An 11,650-nucleotide genomic window follows, 5' to 3' on the forward strand; every position below is an offset into this window, starting at 1 on the left:
TGCTCCGAGGAGGAGGAGGAGGAAGAGGAGGCAGAAGAAGGAGAAGAAGAAGGCGGGGAGGGATCGTGTCTGTTTGCCGGTGTTCTGCGAAGGGACCGAGAGGGCAGCGAGAAAAAGAAGCCGGAAGGCAGGGGGGAAGTAAAGAGAAAGGGCTGTAAAGCTGGAGACGGTCACCGCAGGGGGACCCAGAGGTCGCGCATTTTATTTGGAAGGGTTCTATCGAACTCCGGGGAATCCCGCAGGCCGTATATGTGAAGGAACAATTTGCTGCCTTAAAAATCACCACGATAAAACTGCCTGCCGCTACCTATTGCATCAACCTCCAGTCCTCCCATAATGTGTGGTGATACCGAAATAATACCAAGGTCTCTCAGCAGTGGGATGGTTGCTATTTTCCTTAATGGTTTGAAAATACAAGCCAAGATAGTTTATAAACTAAAGTTAATATAAATTCTGTTTTGGTATGATGAGTCGTTCCAGCCACACTGTACTGACTTTCTTATTTTTAGGACTCTGGTTATGTACATGGCAAAAGGTATCATTGTAGTTAGCAGCTTTTCCCATTAAAAATATTGTTAGCATAATAAATCAAATCAAAGTTTATTGATTAGCCCTAAGGCCTTATCAGTGTTAGCATAATAAGAAAAGAATTAGATCAACATGTTTCCAAGAACGTGTGTTTGCAGAGTAGTATAAGGACTGATCATTTGACTGAGTTCTTCTGGGAACCTAAGTGATGGCCAGTGTCCTATAGAATATTAGCCATAGTAGTTCCAGCCTACTATAACTGTATGAGTACAATGTTCTGTTGCACCTCTGCTTGTTAACGGAGTAGGTCCTTTCCTGAAAGATTAATGCAGGCCACGTTAAGGGAAAGCGAATGGCGGCTGTGTTTCCACCAGGGTCTCTGCTCTCATCTGCTAGGCAAGAAAAACCACCAGCAGTGGTGTTCCTTAATATTGGTTGAGGGTGGGGTTGGGTGAAGAGTTGAGTTTTGACGTATGGCTAAACTCATGAGTTTAGCCATTTGTTGGAATCTGCCCTGTGGGGTGGAGGGGGGCTCGCTCTCTCATGCTCTACTTGAAAGCCTACATTCACCTCCCAGATCATGCACTGCAGGAGAGACTCTCTTCTCCCACTGAATATTCTTGGATTATCTCTCTCACTCAGTCTTACTCTTGTTCTGTCTCTCATCCTATTGCTTGTTCCGTTTGCTCTCCCTCATTTCTCTCTCTGGTTCTACCATTTCACTCACTCTGACTCATTTGTCTCTCTTGCTCTTCTGTCTCTCTCACCTGCCTTTCCCACTCATCTCTCATGCTTCCTCTTGGTTTGTTGCTCACTCTTGCTCTTGCTCACTTACCTCTCCTGCTCACTCCTCTGTCTCTTGCACTTACTCCATGGTTTGTTCTGTGGGTCTTCTTTCTCACTTGCTTATCTGTCTCATGCCCTTGTTTACTCTATTGCACTAATCTGTCTTGATCATTCTTTCATTTGTTGACCTGTTGCAGTCACTTGTTTATTTCTTGTGTACCCTCTCATTCCTTCAATTGCTCACACTCTTACTGTTGTTTTCATTGTGTGTAAAAACAACTTGGCAGCTTTTGAGCCGCTAATAGGTGCTGTCAGGTGGATTTTTGGCAATGCTTTGTTGTGTGAGCTACATAGCAATTGGGTCACTTTTTTTACAAATGATGATACAGAGCTAACATAGTGTCTGACCAGAGCTTTGTGAAGCACCAGACAGGCATTATGAGAGCAAATGTATGGTACCTGTTTACTCTTTTCTACCCAAACCAAAATAGCTATGGGGGGAAGTCATCAATGACCAGAGGAGAGGGACCATGCCTGCAGCAGCCAAAATAGGCAATAGAAACTGGGCAGTTTCCAGCTCTTGCTATGTCACAGCCATGGTTGCCACTGAAGAACCACATATTGTGCATATAGCAAGGCTTGTATTGGAAGATGATGGATTATGCCACTTTAACACTGGATCAGAAAATATGAAACAAGGCAGTCTGGGGCTAAGGTTAAGAATGAGGGAAAGTCTGTGTCATGAGGACATGTACTTCAAGAATGGTTAGTGAGGCATATTTGAGTCTTTGTTATGGGAATATAAAGATGTGCCCATAGAGTATTGCTGCAAATATATATGTGTTTGTCTGTGTGTGTGTGTGTGGGGGGGGTATGTATATATGTATGTGTGTTTGTGTGTGTGTATATGTAACAGTTCTATCTGATCATATTCTCCCTGTCTTGCAAAAGAATAATGCCATGTTAAATTTTCTGCATGTGGTATGTTACAGTGTTTTTGCTTCATTGGCTATATTAAACTGCTGCCCACAAAGAAGAACAGACTAACACATACTTGAAATATGTCAGAAATAATCAAATCTAGTTGTGGCCTAAGGCAGTGTTCTTAATTTAAAATGAATCAAAAAGCTTCTGTTGATGGCAGCTGGTTGCCTTGTTCACATATCTGATGCTAATCTTCTCACAAGCTTGCCGTGGTCAGTTTCACTGAAAAGTTGAGATAGAAAACTGATGTGTCACTTAACTGTACACCTCTTGAGGAAATCAAGGTATAAAACCTCAGGCCTTAGCAATATGGGAGACAGGGGCTTCATTGTTGGGTTCCAACTGCCACTACTATGGGTTATATCCGGTGGTGCCAATTCTATTGGCAGATACTGTTCCAATTGAGAAATGGCTTCTTAATTCTCATCCCACCTACCTATTCTGCGCCCCTCCTCCAACTTGCTTTGCAAAAATGAAGTTCTGGAATAGATATTTGTGCACACAAAGAAAGAAGAAAAGTAACGGGGTTTTATTGAAGCAATTCACTCATGTAAGGCTAGATAGTTCCCTGTACATATGTGTATCGAGCTCCTTAGATATTCTTAAAATATGCATTTTTATTTCATATGTAAACTAAACTATGCCAAAGTATTTATTATTACTCCTTGAATTCTAAATCCCAAATTACAATATCCCTGGGTGAAACAAAATCACAATAAAACATATTCTGAATCACCAGTCCCTTATGACTGAGGTAAATTACAGAAGCCAAACAATTTTATGATTTGTACTTCTCACGAAGCTTGAAATGTAGAGTTATTTAAAATATCTGTGAAAGATGCTTGCAGAAGTTGCAGATCTATTTGTTGCTGAAGTTCTGACTGCCATTTTACAATTACTTTCTTTTAGTTCAAAATATGATATATACATACTTGTTTTGTCACATGGTGTCCTTCACACATTCATAGGGATTAAAGAATTGCATGAGATCAGGGAGGTTCAAGGTTAAACCTCTATGAAGTTCACGGGGAGACTTTGGGAAGAAATTCTTATAAAAGATTAAAATTTTTCTATTTATTTGACAGAGAATGGCAGGAGGCAGAACAGAGACAATTCAGGTCCCTTTTCCAAACCACTGAATGTTAACTTGTTGAAGGAGCTTTATATATTCAGTTTTACTTGCTAGTTTGAAGAGGAGAATAATTGGTAAAATTGTAAAATATGTGAATACATTTTACAAAAACACTTTTTCCCCCAAGAAAGATTATCAAACAGTCTTGACGAAAGGAAGCAATTTATCTTTCCAGAGACACTGCATTAGTCTTTTATGTATATCCCAGCACCAAATACTCTATAAACACAGTAAACTGTAAATGATCTATTAATTTAGCTCTAAGCACTTTTAGAGTTAGATTTTTCATCATGTGTCTTGCCAGTTACACAGCTCGTGGCCATGGAGTTTACCTTAAAGATGCTCAAAACAGGCAACTGAAAAGTTCATTGAAAAAAGTTCACCTTGTATCCAGTTTACAAGATTAGATCGAAATGCAATGACGTGTATAAATGTAGATGGCTCTATGAGCTCAGTATATACGTATTTATTTGTTTTATTTATTTATGCTTATTTCAATAATAATGAACATCTATAAAGCAGTTCTCAGCCTATTTTGGTCTCAGTAATCCTGACAGCATCTGCTGCTGATTGTTTTCAGTGGAAAGGTGGAAAGACACAACTCGGTCAAGAAGTGGAACGCTTGCATCTTTTCTTCACTCACCAAACTTCCTGATATCCTTCAATATTGGTTGATTTAATCATTGGGAGAGACCATGTCTAGAAACACCTACATAGAGACAGATTTTTATGTGCTCAGCTCCCTCATATCTGAATGTCAGCATTTATAGATACAAGCATTTATAGGCAATCAGCATTTCCCACACAAGAAATTGTAAGGTAGTTTCTAAGCTGTGTAAGAAAACAAAATGCTTAATGTCACCTAATAACTTGTAAAGATAATTAGAAATTGAAACACGTACTACATGTTTTTAAGAATTGCAAAGTTATTGAACTATACTGACTTTATCACACAAATGTTAATGTTAAAACTTGTGGATGATCTGTAGCATTTTAGATCATAAATGGTTCTTCCATATGACTTAAACAAGTTGAACATCCACAATTTTCATATATTATTCACAATGATATAATGCTTCTGTTGCTGCTTTTAATAATAGTGGAAAGTTATAAACCTACACTCATAGAAGGAATCTAAGGAAGAAAAAAGAAATCTTAGGAAGTCTGAAAAGAATCAGAAAGCTAGAGAGCTTAGGCTGAAATGCAGTCCAGAAGATAAATTAGTGGCTGATAACCATCATCCACCTGATAGAAAAGTCAGCTGCAGTAAGTTTTTTGCGGTAATGAATAGAAGATGAAAATGCTTTACCTAACTTTTATAGCACAATACAATGTTTGGGCAACACTTGAACAGCAGCCTGGATGAGCAATGAAAGGTTAACTGGGGATATAATAATGGATTGAGATTTGGAATTTCAATGTTGTAACAATGTTCTGTCTATGGCAATTGGAAGCAACCTACCACGAGGAGAATACTGCTCTGGATCTCTTTATAAATCCCTATGCCATGCATGAGTTTGCTTATGTATTTAAAGTGTTTACTAAAGTAAACAGTAAGAAGTCAGATAATTTAACTGGCTCTAGAGGAAGCAGCTTTGTTTGCTAATGTAGTAATTTATGGAATTGGACCATTTTGTTCAGGTAATGTTGGGATGCATAATCAGCATTCTAATTCTTCTGTTTTATTTCTTTTTCCCTTTCTAAAATGCATGGGATATTTTCAGCAATTATGTTAAAACAGTGACATGTACGTCATGATGCAAAGGATGTGATTATGTCACAATGTCTGGTACAAGCATCAAAGCTGCATCATTTGTGTGCTGATTGTGTGATGCACGTGTCATTTGCCCCATGCATGTTTTCAACACTACTTTATAATGATTTCTCTTGTCTCACCTTTTTAAAAAGATGCACGCTGTTGTAAACTGTTGGGAAAAATAGAAGACTTATCTTCATCTACGGATACCCATGCCTGTATGTAACCAGGCACTTCTAGCAGTCCTTGGCTTCGTTAATAACTAGCACAGAATTTAGGGTACTAATTATTGCAATAAGTGAACTGTACCAAATAGGAAAACAGATTTTTAATCAGAATAATAAAATTGACCTATTGTAAATTTCCATCATAAGAAACAGTGACTCAGCAACAGATTTTGGATGCAGTCTAAATTTATATCCTGCAGTCAGTCCATAATCTATGAATTTTGAGAATCCCAAGGAGAATAAAAAGGAAAAGAATTTCTGAAAGTGGTTTCAATATAACTGGCTACACTCCTGTAAAGGTCTACTTGTGGAAGTAGAACAGCTTAGTGTACCTTTAGCACTATTCTTCCCCATGACCATCTTGGTTATAGCTGGGAGAAGTCAATTTCTGGAGGTCAAACATTGCTCATTCCTATTTGAGACTGTATGATATCCTTCACTGCTGAAAAAATTATATTTTTCCTTAAATCCACATTATTTAACAATTGCATCATTCCAATTAATTGTGTCTTGGTTAGGTAATCCTATAGAGGAATTTTTCTTTTTTATCCAAATGTCATGTTATTCAGTGTTCAGCTTTCTGGATCTCTTCCAAAGCTTTCAGATAAATGGGACAGTAGTGTGATATATGTTAATAATCAAGGCGTATTTTATAACATTTTTTTGAAATATTTTTGGAATTACTATATTTTCAGCTGAAGACTGAGCAGCAACAAAAGCTATGCAATTCATTACAGATTACATTAGAAGGTCAAGCGCTGTAACAAAAGGCAAAAGAGTAAATATGAAAAGCAAGACACAGGGCTTCATGAGTAGGTTCAAAATAAAGTAAATTCAATGGTGGTGGTGCAGTCGAGTTTTGTCTAAGCTATAGTTCTATGCACATTTTTTCTGAGAATAAGTCTAATGTGATTTACTTCTGAATCAACATACACAGAAGAAAGATACAATTTTGTGATCTGTACCGCTTTGTATTAAGGCATGTTTTTTCTTGGCAATCATTCTTTTAATGTGATTACTAAACATGGTACTTTTCAGGAACTATCTGAACAAATGGTTCTATGTACAAATCATACCTATAAATGAATGAGTTTCATTTCACAGTCTAGATATGGATTAGTTCATCAGTTTATTATTTTTCCAGCTGTGTATATAAAAATCCTCCTAAACTGATGCTTGAAATCTCAGAATATGCTGGCACAGTCTGTGACAGCTCCTACAATCAGTGCCAGCTCCAGAAGAGTTATATTTATTGCGCTTAGCAGCTAATGTCATGGTGATGGCACATGACATTATATTATGAAGCAAATAAAGAGTGATCCAAATAGCTCATAATATATCAGACTACATAATGTATGTAAAAATGATCCCAGTAGTACATGGTATTTTGTTATAAACAAAATTATATACAATTTAAATGTCATGTCTATTCCTGAGAAATTGAGGCTAGAAGATGGGCGACCTTTTGTCTGATGCCCTGATCATCCCTAGGCACATTGCATCTTTATGAATTTATTACCCCACTGCACTGCAGCACATAGCACAGGAAAAAGAAGCAAGTGATCCATGCTAAGAATTGTCTTTTTCTTTTTGATAACATTTTATTTTTTAAAAGATATTACAAGAGCATTATGATTGTAATCCATGCAATTTACCTTCAAATCCCATTTAATTCTGCATGATTACTCTGGAAAATTGAATTCCAGGCTTTAAAATCATAAATGCCATTTACTAACACAATCAAATGGGTCAGAAAAAAACCAGACAAAACAGTTTTCATTTGAAGACCTGTGTGCTCCATGTATATAGTGCAAACTTAATATGAATATCAGGTTAGATACGAAGACACAGCAGGAAAACACAAAATCCTCAAACTACAACAGTGACATTTAGAAAATAATGTAACCTTAATGGGCCATGGTGATGCTAAGGTCATATAGTTTTTTCAGGTGGATTTTAAAAAAAATAATAGCCTATAGATTAGATCACGATAACAGTAACATTTCCAGGTACAAAATGCTAAGCAACTGGGGTAAGGGCAATTGTCGTCCTCAGAGATTATGAAATGATGCTGAAATTAATATTTTTAAGATTTGTTTCCATAATGATTGGTGAAAATCCAGTTATGAGTTTCAGAAGGGAGTAGCAGGTGGTTTGGTGGAACAGTATCTTGTAAGTCTCTCATGAGCTCTATAACTGCAGTGTAACACAGGAAAATACCATTGATATGGCTACTGAGGAAATTAATAAGCAGAGCAACATAAGTCTGGCCAGCTGCTACTGGACAGACTGTAGCAACTAACTGGATTTTGAGGTGGTTTCACTTAAACTAGCAAGAAGCAGAAGCAAACTCTTTGAACAATGCAGGGGTACAAATATGGTGAAGACATGGATGGTCTTGGGGACAGTAGGCAGAGGAAACCTGCCAGGATCCCCATTTCTACTGGATCCTTGCCCCATGTCTCTGCTTGCGTCACTAGATCTAGCAGAGGGGACATGATCCGGGTCCCTTCTACCAAACAATGCTAACTTGTTGGACCCTGGAGTTGTGCCTTCTCAGTAACAGTGACTGCCCTATGAAACAGCATCCCCTCAGAGATTCAGATGGCCCCAATCTAGTTAGCCTCTCATAAGGCATTGAAGACCTGACTATTTCCCCAGGCATTTGGGTCAGGAGATTAGATGAGGTCTAGGTGTTGGTGTGTGTGTGTGTGTTTGTGTTTGTGAGTGGGGTCATTGTTTCATCCTCGGGCCCTGGGACTTTTATGTGGTTGTTTTTGAGCTTTTAATCCTTGTATGCTGCCCAGAGTCACCTATCTGAGATGGGCAGCCATATCAATCATATCAATCAATCAGTCAAAGATCCAGATCATGTGGGATAGGGCTACTTTATCTGGGCTCCAAAGGTCTAGATGACCACTAGATGGTTGCAAAGAATTTGAGTCTGTTGACAAGTCTGGTAGCCCAAATATGATAGGCCATGCATGGGATTCCAATAGGAGCTGTAGGAGGACAGCATACAAAGATGGAGGGGCAAGTGAAGAAAGAGTCACTGCCACAAATTCCAGCTCCTCCTCCACTGCTGCTTCTGACTCAGCCTTTGTCTCAGAAAAAGCAGCCCACACTACAAGTTGAGCCCTCAGAAACCTGGGCAACTTCTCCAGCTATCACTTCTTCCTACTCTGTTCCTCTTCTTGCTCCCCTCTTCCTTCCTCTTGTAAAGAAACAAAGGGCAAGAAAATAGGCTGATCATCTCTGGGTTGCAACCCAACCAACAGAAGGCAGCAAAGGTAATAGAAAATTCTTTTTGTTGCTGTTGCCATTTAATGGCGGTCCAGAATATTGCAGCTTAGATGTGGCAAATCTAAGTGAGAATGACCCAGGTTTGTGTGGGTGTTCTGAAGGGAGACTCTCATGGGGTTCAACATCACTGGTGATGCTGATGATGAGGCAGCAGTGGACCCACAGTAGTCATGTGACCATCCTCCTCCTCCCTTTCTCTCACCAGCTTTCAGTTGCTGCAGCTTGAGTTGGAGAGGGCTGAGCTCTGTTACTACTGGGATCCATATCTGAAAGATTTACCTTGAAGTTCAGGATGCTCTACTCCTTCCTCTGCAGCAATGATTTCAGCTGTAGGAGCACCATGTTCTTGACTTCTCCTAGCTTTGCCAGGGATTCCCTTTGTATGGAATTCAAGAATAAATCATTATATTATATGTTTAATTTAGAAAGCTGAAAATGTAACAGTTATCCTCTGGATCACCATATGTAAGAAGAACAGTTTCTCTTCCAGCCCTGTCTCTCTTTCTGCTGATTGCTGTGAGTCAAAAGAAGAGGTCTTCTAGCAAAACTGTGTATAGGGTTGTCCATTTGTGAATTTTATATACTGGTCACATTGGTCAGTAATAACTTAGAAAATCAGTATAGATCTTTCTAGAGGGTATTAAACTATTTACTACATCACACCATTCTTTTTTTCCCTCCCCTTGTCTGCAATGCCCTCTATCTCCAGATGTAGATGCAGTATAGTAATAAGTCTAGCTAGCTAAGTGAGCATTCCTTGGCTTAAACCCAAGCAGACCCTCCCCCTGTTCCCCTATGGATGTAGCATCTTCCTTGTAAAAAAAGACTTTTAACATTTCGCAAGGAAGTGTGAATGAAACGGTGGGGGGCCAGTCGGGTGCCTGCTCTCCTCCAGCAGGAAGCAGCATGGTTCTTTTATTCAATTAACGTTCATCTGCTGCCTTATTTCCGGGAACTCTGCTTGTGTGTGCCGCAGGTCAGTCGAGAGAAAACAAGGTCAAATTACAGTAGCAAGTTCCTATCAAAGAAGCCTTGCAGAGCTGGTCTGTCTAGGGCTTGCCACAAGGTTTATTAAGTGTGGGCATGCACACACCTCTTGAGGGAAAAGAAATAAGTCTGACATGTTGCAGATACTTAATGCAGATATCAGATTATAGGTTCTTTATATTAATATTTATATAGCTATATTTATAGTGAAAACACCTCTCTGCTGCTAAGTTAACTATGTTTCCCTAGGCTGTGTATAGATGGAGATGTATTTAAGTAATCCTTATTTTTTCCCAATCTTACATCAGGTTACAATCTTACATTCCTTTATTTGGAATTTATTCCCAAATTTAATTCAGTGAGAAGAGTTTCTCCTCTCCTTCCTTGCCATAGAATGGATTCAGTTGTGCTGCAAATGAGCTTTCATCCTGGGAAATTCACCTAGCTCTCCACACGTGCATTGAATGAGTGTGCAGTTGAGATGATTGGACTGTTCCTCTCCTGCTACCACGTGCTTTCCACTGCTAATGCAGTCAGTTGTCATGATCCCCACTCCCCACGCATTCAGAATGTGTCAGAAGTTCTGTGTGTTTTTAGCAATAATTCTCCACAAGTGAATCTCTGGATGATACACATATACATTGTGTGTGCATAGGAGTGTACCTGATGCAGCCAGTAAATTCAGCTAGTGCTGTCCTTGAGCAGTCTTTCGGTGAAAAGAAAGGGTCCTATACACTTTCTTCATGCTGGATGGGATTGACAAAGTTCAATCAGCACCTTTCCAAGGGAAAGTCACTTTAGTGTCATAGCAATTCAGCAATAATGACAACATGTTGATGAAGATAACTCCCTCAAATCAGGGTTGTTACAACCATGCAGTTTCCTTCATGACAGTACAGAAGCAGCTTGCTATTGCTTCTTCTGGAATGCTTTTTTCAGCTCAAACATTTAACCTTGGGAGATCCTGGGAGGGATCTCTTCTCCACATATAAACCATTCCTGCCTCTGATCATTTCTGAGGCTAGACAAGGTTGTCCAAAGCTGCCACATGTTGAGACAAAATTAATAGTAACATCTTCTTCTTCTGACAGTACCTAGCACAACAAAACCAAGCAGTAAAATGATCCGCTAATGAACAAGACAGTAGAAATAAGAGAAGTGCAATGTATAATAGAATGACAAAACACAGCATACAGTTCTGTAAGAGTTGTTTCCTTGCTACCCTGTCACTTGTAAATCTCACATAATTAAGTAGTCTTCAGCTACTATTTCAGCCGGGGGGGGGGGGGGTGTCAGTTTACTATTCCAGTAAAAGCGTTCTAGGATAAGATGCTGCCACTGAGAAGGCTGGGTACTAATTACCATGGACCAGCATGCTGGCTGGGGAATTCTGGGAGTTGAAGTCCACACATCTTCAAGCTGCCAAATGCTGCTATACAGTAAATTGGGGCCACAAGAAGCCTTTCCCCAGCTGTTCTTAAAACATGAGTTGGGAGATAATTGGGGAGGGGATCTTCTACAGTTTTAGATCCTAAGCCATTTAAAGGTTTTACAGACTAATACACTAATACTAATTAATTAATTAATTAATACTAACTAATATACCTTCAGTTGAGTGGAACAGTTCACAGGTCAATTTAAGAATTACCGTAGTCCCATTTAGTCTCTTTCCTGACAATCAGACGTCTGCATGTTTTACCAGCTGTACTTCCGGACCACCTTCAAGCATTGCTCTGTGCAGAATGCATTGCAGAAATCCAATGGTAACCTTTTGAGGACATAAGTCTAGATTAGGCTATTCCCATCCAGGTAGGTTGCTGTTCACAAGCCAGTAAACATGGGCATTGGGTTTTATGGCCATAGAAACTGCCAATGTATCTAGTGATAAGTTGGAATGAGTGAGTTCTCCCTATTCTCTCCCCTCTGCAACAAAGCTATACACCTGCT

The sequence above is a fragment of the Python bivittatus genome, unplaced genomic scaffold (genome assembly GCF_059951505.1).
Source record: "Python bivittatus isolate LINGU-HERP-01145 unplaced genomic scaffold, Pbiv_v1 ctg000350_np1212, whole genome shotgun sequence".
In the NCBI taxonomy this organism is placed as follows: domain Eukaryota; kingdom Metazoa; phylum Chordata; class Lepidosauria; order Squamata; family Pythonidae; genus Python; species Python bivittatus.